This window comes from Sciurus vulgaris, assembly GCF_902686455.1.
Source record: "Sciurus vulgaris genome assembly, chromosome: 5".
In the NCBI taxonomy this organism is placed as follows: domain Eukaryota; kingdom Metazoa; phylum Chordata; class Mammalia; order Rodentia; family Sciuridae; genus Sciurus; species Sciurus vulgaris.
The window spans coordinates 149,958,230-149,971,339 of NC_136465.1; positions in this window are offsets into that span (position 1 = coordinate 149,958,230).

Sequence of the window (13,110 nt, forward strand, 5' to 3'; positions counted from 1 at the left end):
CACACATAGGCATACATCTATTTAACCCAAAGGACTTGATGGTTTCTTTCTTTCATTTCATCTGTGTTCACTATCATGGACAGGCTCTACGGAAGTACTAGCTCAAATTACAGTAAAAGTGAATCTTGTCCACAAGCTCCACCTCAGCACAAACATATTCCACCTGCACGTGCCAGAAGCATCAACACATGAGCACTCTCATCTTCTCTTGTCCTTCCCTGTGTTAGTTTGCTAGGGCTCCCTTAACAAGATCACAGTCCGAGAGACTTGAAAAGCAGATATTTATGTCTTCACATTTTAGAGGCTGGGAATTCAAGATAAGGTGCCATCCAAGATAGATCCTTCTGAGGGCTTCTTCACAAGAAGGAGGTTCATAGGTGACCATCTTATTTCTATCTTCTTGTGGTCTTTCTCTTTGTGTGTCTGCATCTAAATTTCCTCTTCTTAGAGTGGGATAAGGTCCCATCCTGATGACTTCCTTTAACCTTAATTACCTCTTTAAAGACCCTATCTCCAAATGCAGTCACCTTCTGGGGTACTGGGGGATAGAATTTCAACATACAAGTATGGAGGGCACAGCCCATGATGCCCCTTATAGAGAATGAGAGAATGAATGACACATGACTGCCTTAAGTGAAGCAGAGCTGGGGAGGCAGACTCTTGTCCCAGAAAAAGTGACGTTCAGGGATGCAAGCAGAATGAAGGAGAAAAGAATAGGCAGGGTCACTAGGTTAGTACTGGAGCACTGTGGCTTGGCTCTATGAACTTTTCAAGGGGCTGTGAGAATGAATGTGAACCGAAATTTAATGTTCTTCAAATATAAAAGGAAAATGACAATAATAATAACTAATACTATAATATCTAATGAACCAGTCATTCTGCCTTTTTCTTGTCATTGCATTTCCACACTATCAAATATCCATTTTCTAAAACACAGACATAATAAGGACATTGTTTTGTACAAAGTACTCTATAGTTTCCCATTACTTACAGGATGAGAATTATGGTTTTCCAGAGGGCAGAAAAGGTCAGGTTTCATTTTTCATCTACATCGTGTCCAGTACTCTGATCACCCCTTCTTGACCCTCTCCAAACACTATGTTCTTTTTTGTCTCTGAATCTTTAAATACAGTGCTTTAGAAAGCTCTTAGATCCAGCATGGAAAATACACCATCTTTCAAATCCCAGCTTCAAGGTAACCTCTTCTGTAAGATCTCCATTCTTAGGCCATATTAATTGCTTTAACATATTCTGTAGCATCATGTACTCACTTTCAAAAACAGTTCTTACCATATTGTTTCATGACTAGTCATTTCTATACCACTACACTATAAAATTGTGAGTTCCTGCAGCATACAAGACATCACCTTGTTCAGTTTTGCATCTCACCAGTGTTTGGATCATAAATACATAGCAAGTTAATGAATTAAGTAAAATTAGTATCTTTAAACCTGAACAAACTATATATTTTCTCAAGAATTTTGCCTACTTACGTCTAAATAATGACCTGACTTACATAGGTGACGTTTATGGTGCCATTTCAGAAGATATTAGAAATGACCAGTGACTTACATAAGACTTAATTCGGTCCTGTCAAGTGTCAAATTATAAAGGTAATTGACAGAGAAGGAAAGAAACAATTTATTGATTCGTCCACTTCCACTCACATATATCGTATTTAGTCTTCATGCTAAACATACACCTCAGGCATTGTCAACCTTTCAATTAAGAAAATGTACTTCAGAGGGGTTAATTTCTCCCACTATCTCACAGTGATTTGGACTTCAAGCCCTGACAACTCATTTCAAAGCCCAGGTTTTCTCCAGTGCATCTTTCATCCATTATTTCTTGTCATTTACTCTGGAGAAATAATAAAGACCTCCATTACTAAAACCTTATTTAGTTTTCCATTCTGATCTCATTTCTAATCTGTTTGAAGAGAAATCATCTAAACTCCTGTTTAGAATTTATATAAAGGTATGATATCTACAAAGGATAAGGATATGAAGTTATATCACAAAAAAACAGAAGAGAAGAAAGGTCCCCAGCTTTGGAATCAGGTAGGCATGAGATCAGTCCTTAACTATGTTTTATATTTAAAGTGTTATCCCTACTAAATTTCTAAGAGTCAAAGAATAAGTGTAACTTCATGAGACTATAATAAGTATCAATTGTAGTTATTCCTAAAGGCATCTAGCACCTATAATAACAGTTCTATAAACTCTGTCCTCATTCTTTCTTGAAGTCAGAACACACAGCCCACCAGCAGTGCTTGCTAGGTAAGCATAAAATCTGTCCTATCCCATGGACCCAATAAGATAAATCAAGACATATTTTCCCTTGTATGTATTTTCAGAATGATCCTCTCATATAAAGTTAAGGAGAACCTTGGTTTCCAAAAGAAGTTTGAACTATATTGTGATGATTTATAATAGAAAAGAGAAGCAGCTAACAGCCCTAATTGTATCACCAGATAAAACACACAAGTCAAATATCAATAAGTTCAGAACACCAATAATTCATAGTCCTTTATAAAAATAAATGAGAAATAAATATATATGATGATGAGTGGATGAGTGAATGGATAAATAGATAGACAGACATAATACCAGATGCTTAAACCATACAGAATAATTCTGATGAAGGAAAAGTAGCTTCTGCCTGAGAATTGTCAAGAAAAGTAAGCCACAAGAAGATGTTCAGTAACCCTTCCACCCACCAAGTTTCACAGAGAAGAGACATGGTCAATAAAACAGAAACTACTAGTACTAATAATATGCCTATCAATGTGTTTTCAGAAAACTGCCAATTACTTTAAAGAGAGTGGTAGAATTTGGTAATTCTATTTAGTAATGGAACTGTTTAAAACACACAGGATTTCCCAGAGCTTATTTAATAGATTGTCTAATATGCTGAATCATTTTTATCACATAAAATTGTGCTCAGTTTTCATTGCCTAGCCACCATTCATGCTGCATGCTGACCCAACGTTTACATCTTCAATGCAGTAGACTTTAAAAAGTGCAGCTATCATCTCTTGGTTCCCTTCCTGTTGTCCAAAAGAGAGATGAGCACTCATGAAATGGAAGTTTAGTAACCTGTAAAGAAAGTTTTTCTGCTGATCTGAGCTGGAAGGCATGGCCCGTGCAAACCAGAGTCCAACAGAGAACTACCCCTCTCCGTTCCTCTAATTCCAACACTGAGGGACCAGCTTGGCATCAAACAGAAAGTTTACTGAATTTTTCTATTCCTGCTTTCTTTCCCTCATTTCTCCTTTGCATGTCTTTTTTTTTTTTTTTTTCCTCTCTTTTTCCTCTTAGTTTTTCCTTTATTATCCTTTTCTCCCTTCTTTCTCTTTACTCTTTTTAAAAAAAATTTCCTTTAATGCCATCTGTGAATTTCAGTCTTTAAACGGGGCACTGCCTCCTCTATACAATGTCACAAATTCATAAAACTACAAGTTTGCCAAATAATGAAAAAATAATAAGAAGAAAAAGCTGATAAGCCCTGATTCCACAAATGACAGCAAATTGACCTTTGGAAAGAGAGGCACTCAGATATTTCACAAATCACCACCCCCCTGTGATAACCTTCAATCCAGGAAAAAAATGATCTTGATACATTGGTGGTAAGTTTCCCAAAGACTTTCTAAGTGCATTATGAAGAACAATCTTGGGATTTTTTTTTTCCCCTCAAAATCATGTGTAATTAAAAATTAATTAACTGAAAGGAAATTTAACATGCCTGAAGATGTTCAATTTAAAAGGACAACTACTAATGAAAAACATCTTTAAATGGATCTTACTGTAGAGATTTCAATAAAGGACCCCTTTGAGATCTTCCAGTTCTGAGACAATATTGCCTCCGGTCATGGGAGTAGAAGAGGCAATGTAAACTCTATTTAAACTGAAAACATAAAGAGGAAATTTGTCCATTGGCCCACAAGACTCCATTCCAGTTGCCCAGACATGTGTTATTTTTACTGCAACTGAATACCTTCCAGCAATATTTTCCAATTACTTGAGGAAAATATGAAAGAATAATGGCAAAGAAAACGAAGCAGAAATCCAAAGCAAAATCAAAGATTTCCAGTTCAGTAGCACCAAAGAACTTGTTTTCAGGGTAATGATCATTTACCCCAGTCAGGACAGCACTGTTGGACTGAAACAAATGAAAGAGGTTGTGAAATCCTCTGGCAATAATGATGACATTTCACCTTATCCAAAGATTAGCTCATGGTGAAACTAAAAGAATGTGACTTGAAGACATGCCTTACAAATGGTGAAGCACATTGCTTTTCAAAGAGATTAATTCCCACAAGAATGGGAAGTTATAGTCCGTGTATGTATGATAGGCCAAAATACACTCTACTGTCATGTATAATTAAAAATAACAAATTTAAAAACAAGAAAACCACAGTGAAATATCACTTCAAAAAAAAAAAAAGATTAATTCTAATAGCACAAGAGTAAGACACAATGCTCATTAACAAAAAGATTCTAGTCTGGGAGACCCTCTCGATTCAATAAGCCAAATGTGCAAAACATCACAGCAATAGTCAGAAAAGGCATCTCAGAATCCTGCAGTGAAGAAGGGTGTCAGGAGGAAATCAGTTCTTCCAAAGACGATAGCGAATAATAGAGTTTAGTCCTTGTGCAAAAACCTTTGACCAGAGGAAATGAGGGGGCAGGGTGTCTTTGGAGACTTCCAGAAAGATAAATCAAGAGTTAGAAACATGGATCTCACTGCTGTTTCATTCCATTTCCATCACCTTAACGACTACTCATCCTCTTTCCTACCACTACTGTCCTGAATGAGCGGGATCCCCTGACACAAGAGAGAACAAAGTCACCACCCCAAGGACTGCACAAATCAAGTCTGCTCTAGAATTAATTCAAGGTAAATAAGACATGTGATGGAAGAAAGTGGATGTATTTCTATAACACTATGAAAATTACTGGGCATCACCTAAAATAGAAATTACTTTCTCTGTAAAGTTAGATAATTTTAATGTGTAACAATGGATATGGTAGTGTGACGCCGTCCAGCGGAGTCAATGTGGCACAGGAGAGAAACGGGCAGTGAGACTCTTGAATTTGAAGCGGTTTATTGAAGATTCATGAACCCGGAACACCGGCACTTGAGGAGAGCTGGCTTATATTCCCTCCAGGAGCCAGAGGGTAGGGCTAACGCTAGTTAAGCGAAGATCAGGCGAGGAGCTAGCTGTCCAACCATGGTAAAGGTCAAAACGAGCAGGCACGAGCAGGAGCACTCAGGAACACATGTGCATGCATTGTGTGCGTGGACTTAATTGAATATGGCCAATGATAAAGCACTTGGGTGTGCTTATGTTAACCTACTTCCTCACCACCAATGTGATAAAAACAACTTCTGGCTGGTTTCCAGGCACCATCTTGGTGTAGACTGCATGGCATAGCCCTCAACATCTCCCCCTTCCTTATATGAAATGAAAATGAAGCTGGCAGGGATCGTGTCTGTCTTAGGTCCCGGGAATCAACATCCTGTCCTTACCCGTCATCAAAGGATACCAAAGCAAGGTTGGCCCTTCTGTCTTAGGTTGGTACAGTGTTTTCCTGTGGTTACCCATCTTTGACTACCAATCCAGCATATTAAGCCATATGTTGGGAGATTGTCCTGCTTCAAGGGCGGCCATGGTCTGTTTATGATCACATTATGAGCCTGTTGACTGGTTTTGAGACGTTTGTAGAATTAACACAAGCACACCCAAGCTTATTAGTGTGAGACTTAAGATTCCCCCAAATTTGGTGCCAAATTGTGTTAGTTTATCTAATGCTCCTGTGATAAGTTCTCCCGGTTTGACTTCCACCTTAGTGGCGTTTATAGTAAAGATTTGTTGTCGAAGCCTCGTTACTAGCTCGTCAAATCTATCTGTCCATTGTTGTGAGATCTGTGAAGATAACTGTCTAGAGAGGTTGTCATTAGAAGTCACAAAAAGGAAAGGGAGAGCTAGGCACACAGGAGTATATGAAAAAACAATTGTTTCACTCTCTCTACATATTTCAGTATTAACTCCATTAACCTTTTGATCAGTGCACTTTCCTTTACTTATAGACCCTCCTTTTACAAAAGCCAGGGGGCTTATATCTGTACATGCCTTAGGTCTGCATAAGGACCAGATGGATAAGGGGTTGAAATTACCTTTATATTCCAAATTTTCTATAAAATCTTCTGTGCTTTGAGATGTTATATATATTTGATTAGGTAAATACCAAGGTCCAAAAGCCAGATTACTGGAGACCTTTTTTTATCAGGTCCTAGGTGTTGACAAGCTTCCCACAAAGGCGGCCAATCAATAGGCTTTTTGAAGGACTGGCGATGGCCATACCAATGGATATGAAAATCAGTCTTATTTCTAATAGCTTTGGGCATCTAACCAGTGACATTTGTATTGGAGCTGTTTTCTTTATTCATGAAAAACAGTTTTTGGGTTTGGCCCCCATAGCTTGAGCTACTCCCTGGGTGACAGCAGCTGCTAGCACTTGACCCTGTATAGCTGACTCATTAATATCTCTCCATATTTTTAAATAGGTTTTGAGATCCTTATTTTCCCATGGCCCAATTGCTTCCCTGCACCATTTATTAGCTTGTTCATATGCTAACTGTTTTATTAAAGGCATTACTTGTTCTGAATCCCCAACACTCTGCCTGCTGTTTGCAACAGACGGTCTACAAATTCTGCATATGGTTCATTTGAGCCCTGTATAACCTTGGATAATTGCCCTTGCAAGTCCCCATGACATTGTAATGTTTTCCAAGCTCTAACAGTGGCAGTAGCTATCTGAAGATAGACCGCTGGATCATACATAATTTGTTGCTGTTGTTCAGCGTATAGTCCTTGTCCCAGTAACATATCTAGGTTTCGTTGATGGAAACCTGCGACTGCATTTCTACAAGCCGTCTCTGCACAGAGCTCTTGATTGGTTACTTTCCACATTAAATATTGTCCACCATGCAAAACTGCTCAACACATACTTGCCCAATCACTAGGAGTCAGATTAAGTGTTACGATGGAATCCAACAGACTCACGGTAAATGGAGCTTGGGGCCCATAAGTAGCAACTACCTCTTTAAGATTTTTTACTGTTTTAAATTCTAGGGCCTGATGAAATCTCTGCCCTTGATTGTCTTCCAAGACGGGGCAGGACAGTCTTAATGGGCCTTCCCAGCGATCCCCAGTCTGTCTATCACTTGGGACTCCACTACAACACGGCCGACAAGAGTGCTTACAAAATGTCGGGTCTTCCCACCTTTTATCATAAGGGGGAACTGAGGGGGTAATTATCTCATGGTCTTTCCTGCCCTTTAGCAATTCTGCAATGTTAACTTGCTTATTTTCTAGTTCCTCCCCAGTGTCTCCTTCCTCTTCAGAACTTTCTTCCTGTTTTTGGCTACTCCAGCTAACTTCCTCTTTAATTTGAATTATCCTTTCAGACTGATTTTGTGGTATTTCCGAACCCATCTTTTGCTACTAAGTAAGTTTGATACAGGACGAACAAAGACCACACTAACAGTAGCACAAACACACAAGCAACACAAAATACATGCACTCCGGAGCTCATTTACTATCCTATTTATTTTTGTATTTCACTACCTGGCCAGCTATCCTGAGCACCTAACTGCCTTAGAGACAGGGGCTACAGTTTACCTCGCTACTTACTGTTTGGGTAGACAAACGGGTAGCAAGACTCTTGAATTTGACAAACACACAAGCAACACAAAATACACGCATTTTTGCACTTCACTACCTGGCCAGCTATCCTGAGCACCTAACTGCCTTGGAGACAGGGGCTGCAGCTTACCTCGCTACTTACCGTTTGGGTTCTCAGGAGGGGAGACAAATACAGAGTTCCCCGTATGGGCCACCACTCGACGCGGTCCAGCGGGGCCAATTTGATGCGGGAGACAAACGGGCAGCAAGACTCTTGAATTTGAAGTGGTTTATTGAAGATTCATGAACCCAGAACACCAGCACTCAAGAAGAGCCAGCTTATATTCCCTCCAGGAGCCAAGGGTAGGGCCAACGCTAGTTAAGCGAAGATCAGGTGAGGAGCTAGCTGTCCAATCATGGTAAAGGTCAAAATGAGCAGGCACGACCAGGAGCACTCAGGAACACGTGCACACATTGTGTTCATGGACTTATTTGAATGGCCAATGATAAAGCACTTGGGTGTGTCTATGTTAACTGACTTCCTCACCACCGATGTGATCAAAAAAACTTCTGGCTGGTTGCCAGGCGCCATCTTGGTGTAGTCCACATGGCATAGCCCCCAACAGTAGTGAGGGCAGATACAAGACAAGGGTGAGGAAGGTTATAAAATGAAAAAGAAAAACGCCTAGTAATAAAAAGGTGTATCAATTACCCTATTAAAATTGAAAGGAACAAATATTTTGGTTGTATTATAATTATGAATGATGAAGATGAAGACTATTTGAGCAAATGAAAAAATATAAAGGATGCTAATAAAAAATACATAAAGGATGATTCTGCATTAGAATCATAGGCAGTTTCCAGATCAAAACTTGGATAATATTTCCAAGGTAGTATGAAAGACACTTATTTGGAGTTTTCAATATATGTTCCCATAGAAACATTGTTGAAAAAAAGATCTACTGGGTTCTTAGGTTATTTGTGAATTCTTTTCAAACCAAGATGTAGCTAAAATAATATTAATTTGTACTTTAAATGAGTAGAAAGTAAAACCAATTGCACTGAAATAAAAATTAGTTATAGGAAGATGAGATAATTGAAGAAATAATTTCACAAATCTCATGATAAAGTACTTTCAGGATATGTCAAGGAGCTTTGGTATGGATGGCACCAGATCTTAATTTAGGTCCATTTTCACATCTTTATTCTCTAGCTACACCCTCTTCCTTAGGGATCCAATTCAGTTTGTGGCTTTAAATACCACCTGTATTCTGAGATTTCCCAAATTAAAAACTCTAGTTCATTCCTCTCCACTGAGCACCAGGCAAGCATACCCAATACCCTCTTGTTTCAGATCTCTCAAACTGCACATGGCCAAAATGAATTCCTGATCTGCCTTCCTGTACCCTGCTCTCCACATCAGTTCATGGTAACTCTCTCCTTTCGTTTCTGACTCCTCTTTCCTCTCACACTGTAAATCCCAATCCATTATCATATTATGTCAACTCCATCTTTATACCTTCAAAATCCTGTCACTCTGGTTAAGGCATCATAATCTGCACCCCTGCCTGCTCCCCACCACCTCAGTCTCCTTCCTATACTGATCTTTCTACTATTTATTTATTTATGATAGGTGCTTTATACATATACATAAAGGTGAAATTCCCTGTGGAATATGATATATATGCATATAGTATTATTTTCTTAAATTCCTTCCTCATTTCCTCCCTTTTCCCATCCCTCTTCCTTCCCTGGAAATCTATTCTTCTACCCACTGATCTTCCTTCTATATATATGATGTCCAATTCACTCCTTTTTTCCTCTTATTTTGCTCTAGTTTTTGCATATGAGAGAAAACATAATTTTAATTTTCTGAATTGGGCTTTTTCACTTAGCATGATGTTCCATCCATTTACTGGTAAATGCCATAATTTCATTCTTCTTCATGGCTGAGTAAAACTCCATTTGTATGTATACCACATTTTCTTGATTTTTATCTATTTGATGGGCATCTGGGCTGGTTCCATAATTTGGCTATTGTGAATTGTGCTGCTGCTAAAAACATTGAAAGCATCATAATCTTAACATTGAAGGCATAATAATCTTATTGCAACTTCTTCCTGATCTCCCAATCTCTTAATGTTGCCCCCAGAAGCCAATTCTCACAGCAGGCAGAAATTCTGTGAATCATAAGTTAGATCAAATCTCTCCTCCACTCAAAACCCTCCAACAGAGGGTTTTGCAGAGTAATGCCAAAATGTTCCCGTTGCCCTGTGAGACCCCATGTTCTGTGTCCTTCCCCAACCTCTCTGAGCTCATTCCCACTACTTTTCTCTGCCTCTTACAGCTCTGCCTCACTGGTCTCTTCATTTTTCCTTGAGCATTCCAGGTCTGAGACTTTAAGAAAGTCTCAGTCTTCGTTCCTGCTTTTCCCACAATCCGAAGTGCTCTGCCTCCAGGGCTCACACTGTCATCTTCCCCAACCCACCACCATTGGGTCTGCTGAAACCTCTCCTCCTAAGGCTTTCAAGAATCACCATTTGCCTTTCTTAGAACTCCCATCCTCCTCTGCAACCCTTTGCACGCCCCACCTCTCCTTTATTTTTTTTTTCTTGGTCATTATCATCTAACATACTATAACCAACTCTCTGTCTCTCCCATTCTATAAGGTATTCTCACCAGGGAACTGGCTTTTGTCCCCCCATACTTAGAACACTGCCAAGCATAGAGTAGCTCTCAAATATTTGTCAAATAAATTGAATGCATCAATGAAATGAATACCTGAATGAAAAATAAATAACACTCTTTTCTATTTTTTTAATTAAAAAAATGTGGGGTACTAGGAATTGAACCCAAGGGTGCTTTACCACTGAGCTACATCTGTAGTACTTTATTATTATTATTATTTTGAGTCAGTGTCTCACTAAATTGCTGTGAGTCTTGCTAAATTGCCAACTCTGGCCTTGACCTTTCAATCCTCCTGCCTCAGCCTCCCAAATTGCTGGGATTATAGGCAGGTGCCAGTGCACCTGGCTGTATAAATATGACTCTCATTTCACAAGTGTTCTGTTGGCACTGTTCTGGCATACCCTTATCATTCATTACACATGTATATTTGTAATGTGACATATATTACATATGTATATTTAGATAACAAAGGAAGAGAAAATAAACTTCAGGTTTAATCTCTTCATCTCCGGTCTTGCCACTCTCCAGTTAATTATCCAACAGCAGCCATAACGATCTTTCTAAAACTCAAGTCTGCTGAAACCATACTAAAGGAACTTTATGGTTTTTGAAGTCAATCCTTCTAACCTGGCCTACTAAACACCTTCATACCTTTCCTGCTTCATCATGAGAGAGTTATACCTCTGATATGGATGAAAGGAAGCAGTGAGGAGATTTCAAGTCAGAGATTACTCACTTATGTCAATGGATATTTCTGCTAGATCAGGGTAGGTTGGGGACTGTTACAGACATTTGCAAGCTGGCCACTGAACATTCTCACAAATAAAGTAATCCCTAAGTTGATAGTTATTCACAGGATCTATATGCCTTCCAGGATACAGTGGATTTATTTACTCTTCATTCCTGAATTAAATGTTACACAGTACCCTTGTATAAAAGGCTATTGTTTTAAGGATGCTGTTCTACATAAGGGCAAGGGTTTGAGGGGGCAGGGGTCAAGTTCTGACCATTCACTTCCTGTGTGCTCTGCTACGGCTGTAGAGGCCCCGCTGTACGGCCCCTGTTAACTTGGCTCCAACCCTGAGAATGTCAAGCAGCCCCATAAGGCGCTGGCACATAAGAAAACTTTCAAAACAGCTGCACTTATTGGTTATTTATAAAAATTGCCCAGGTAACTGAAATGCACTTTGCTGTCTTCTCTGTTTAGTTTGTGACAAATAGCAACATCTCTAAATGGCAGGAAACAAGACAAGAAATATGTCAACGTCTGCATCTCATAGGAGATGGAACATTATGCAGTTTTGCACAGAATGATCGGCTCTCAGGGGAGTAATTAAGCTTTGGCTCACTTCTCACTGGCACTACCTCAGCTTCTCTGCCAGAGGCTTCTGAGAAAAGGTTTGTTGTTTCAGTGTCAGAATTGCATTTTAGGCTGGCTCTTTGAACAGAGTGCATGTAGGGACAAATGACACCAGTGATCTGCAAGTGGTATTTGTATTCACATTCTGTCTCAGAGCCTCAGGTCCATGACAGTTTTATTTTTCAGAAGTTCAATAACAATGATATTAATAATGTAAAGCAGGAATTCCTAATTGCCAAAAATCTAATTTTTTATTTGCAAACTCCAAGATGAGGAAGTCTCAAAGGAAGCTGTGGGATTGTTTTATTCTATTTTTTGTATTTTTGTAAGAACATGTCATTTATAAATGGACAATTTTATTTGAAAATTAAGAAATAAGACAATACTCAATTTTGAAAACCCAATTTGTTCTAAGCAAAATCAACCTAAATTATTAGTCCACTCTGAAGAGGGGTTATTGCCAATGCAAATGCAATGATGTCACCAAATTGTTTGAAAACATGCAGACAAGTCAATGAATAACTATATTTTTTAACTATTCCACAAGGCTTTCCCCTTCTTCCACTTTCTTGCAGCATAAACCAGCTCTCTGCTGGATAAGAGGGGCCAAGAAAACCAAGTAGAATAAACTGGCTAGGCATGCCTGTCCTCAACCTATTATAACTTTGGATCAGAGTTATTCTAGGATACCACTGTATTTGGCTTATTTAAGACAGAACTAGTTGGAATAATGATTTCAAATAGCCTCTCAATGAATTTGGTACTTATAATGGCTAAATGGCTATTCATAGCTACATTAAACATCCCCCTTCTGTCTCTTGCACACCCACTTGGACACACAATCACACACACACACACACACACACACACAACATACAAATTCATCATCATCTTCTAAGGTTCTGGAGGAACTTACAGAATAGAATTAAAACTTTGAGAACTTTGAGGCATTGCATAGGAGCTGAATTCAGCGTGAATTTCATCTGTTTGGCTTTGGAAATCATAATAATTGCTGCTTACAGGTCATCTCTGTTGCTTTCACCCATGTAGGCAGCAGTTTGACAATCAGATCTCTGAGCATTTTCTATGTTGCCAAAACACAACAACTGTGAGGCTTGGACTTCTTGCTTCATCGGCTCCCATGTTGACATAATGCTCCAGTGAAAAAAGGTTAGGAAAGCATTTTACCCCTCAGAAGCCTTTCCTTGACACCTATAAATATCAACCTTACAATTTTTCTAAAAGGATCTCTTAATTTCTAAATATTGAACCACTGCAATAAATAAAGCCATATCCCTGGCTTCATAGACCTCTTAGACCTCAACATGAAAGAGCTTTTGCAAGTCTCTGGCCCTGAGCACTGTTCAGCTTT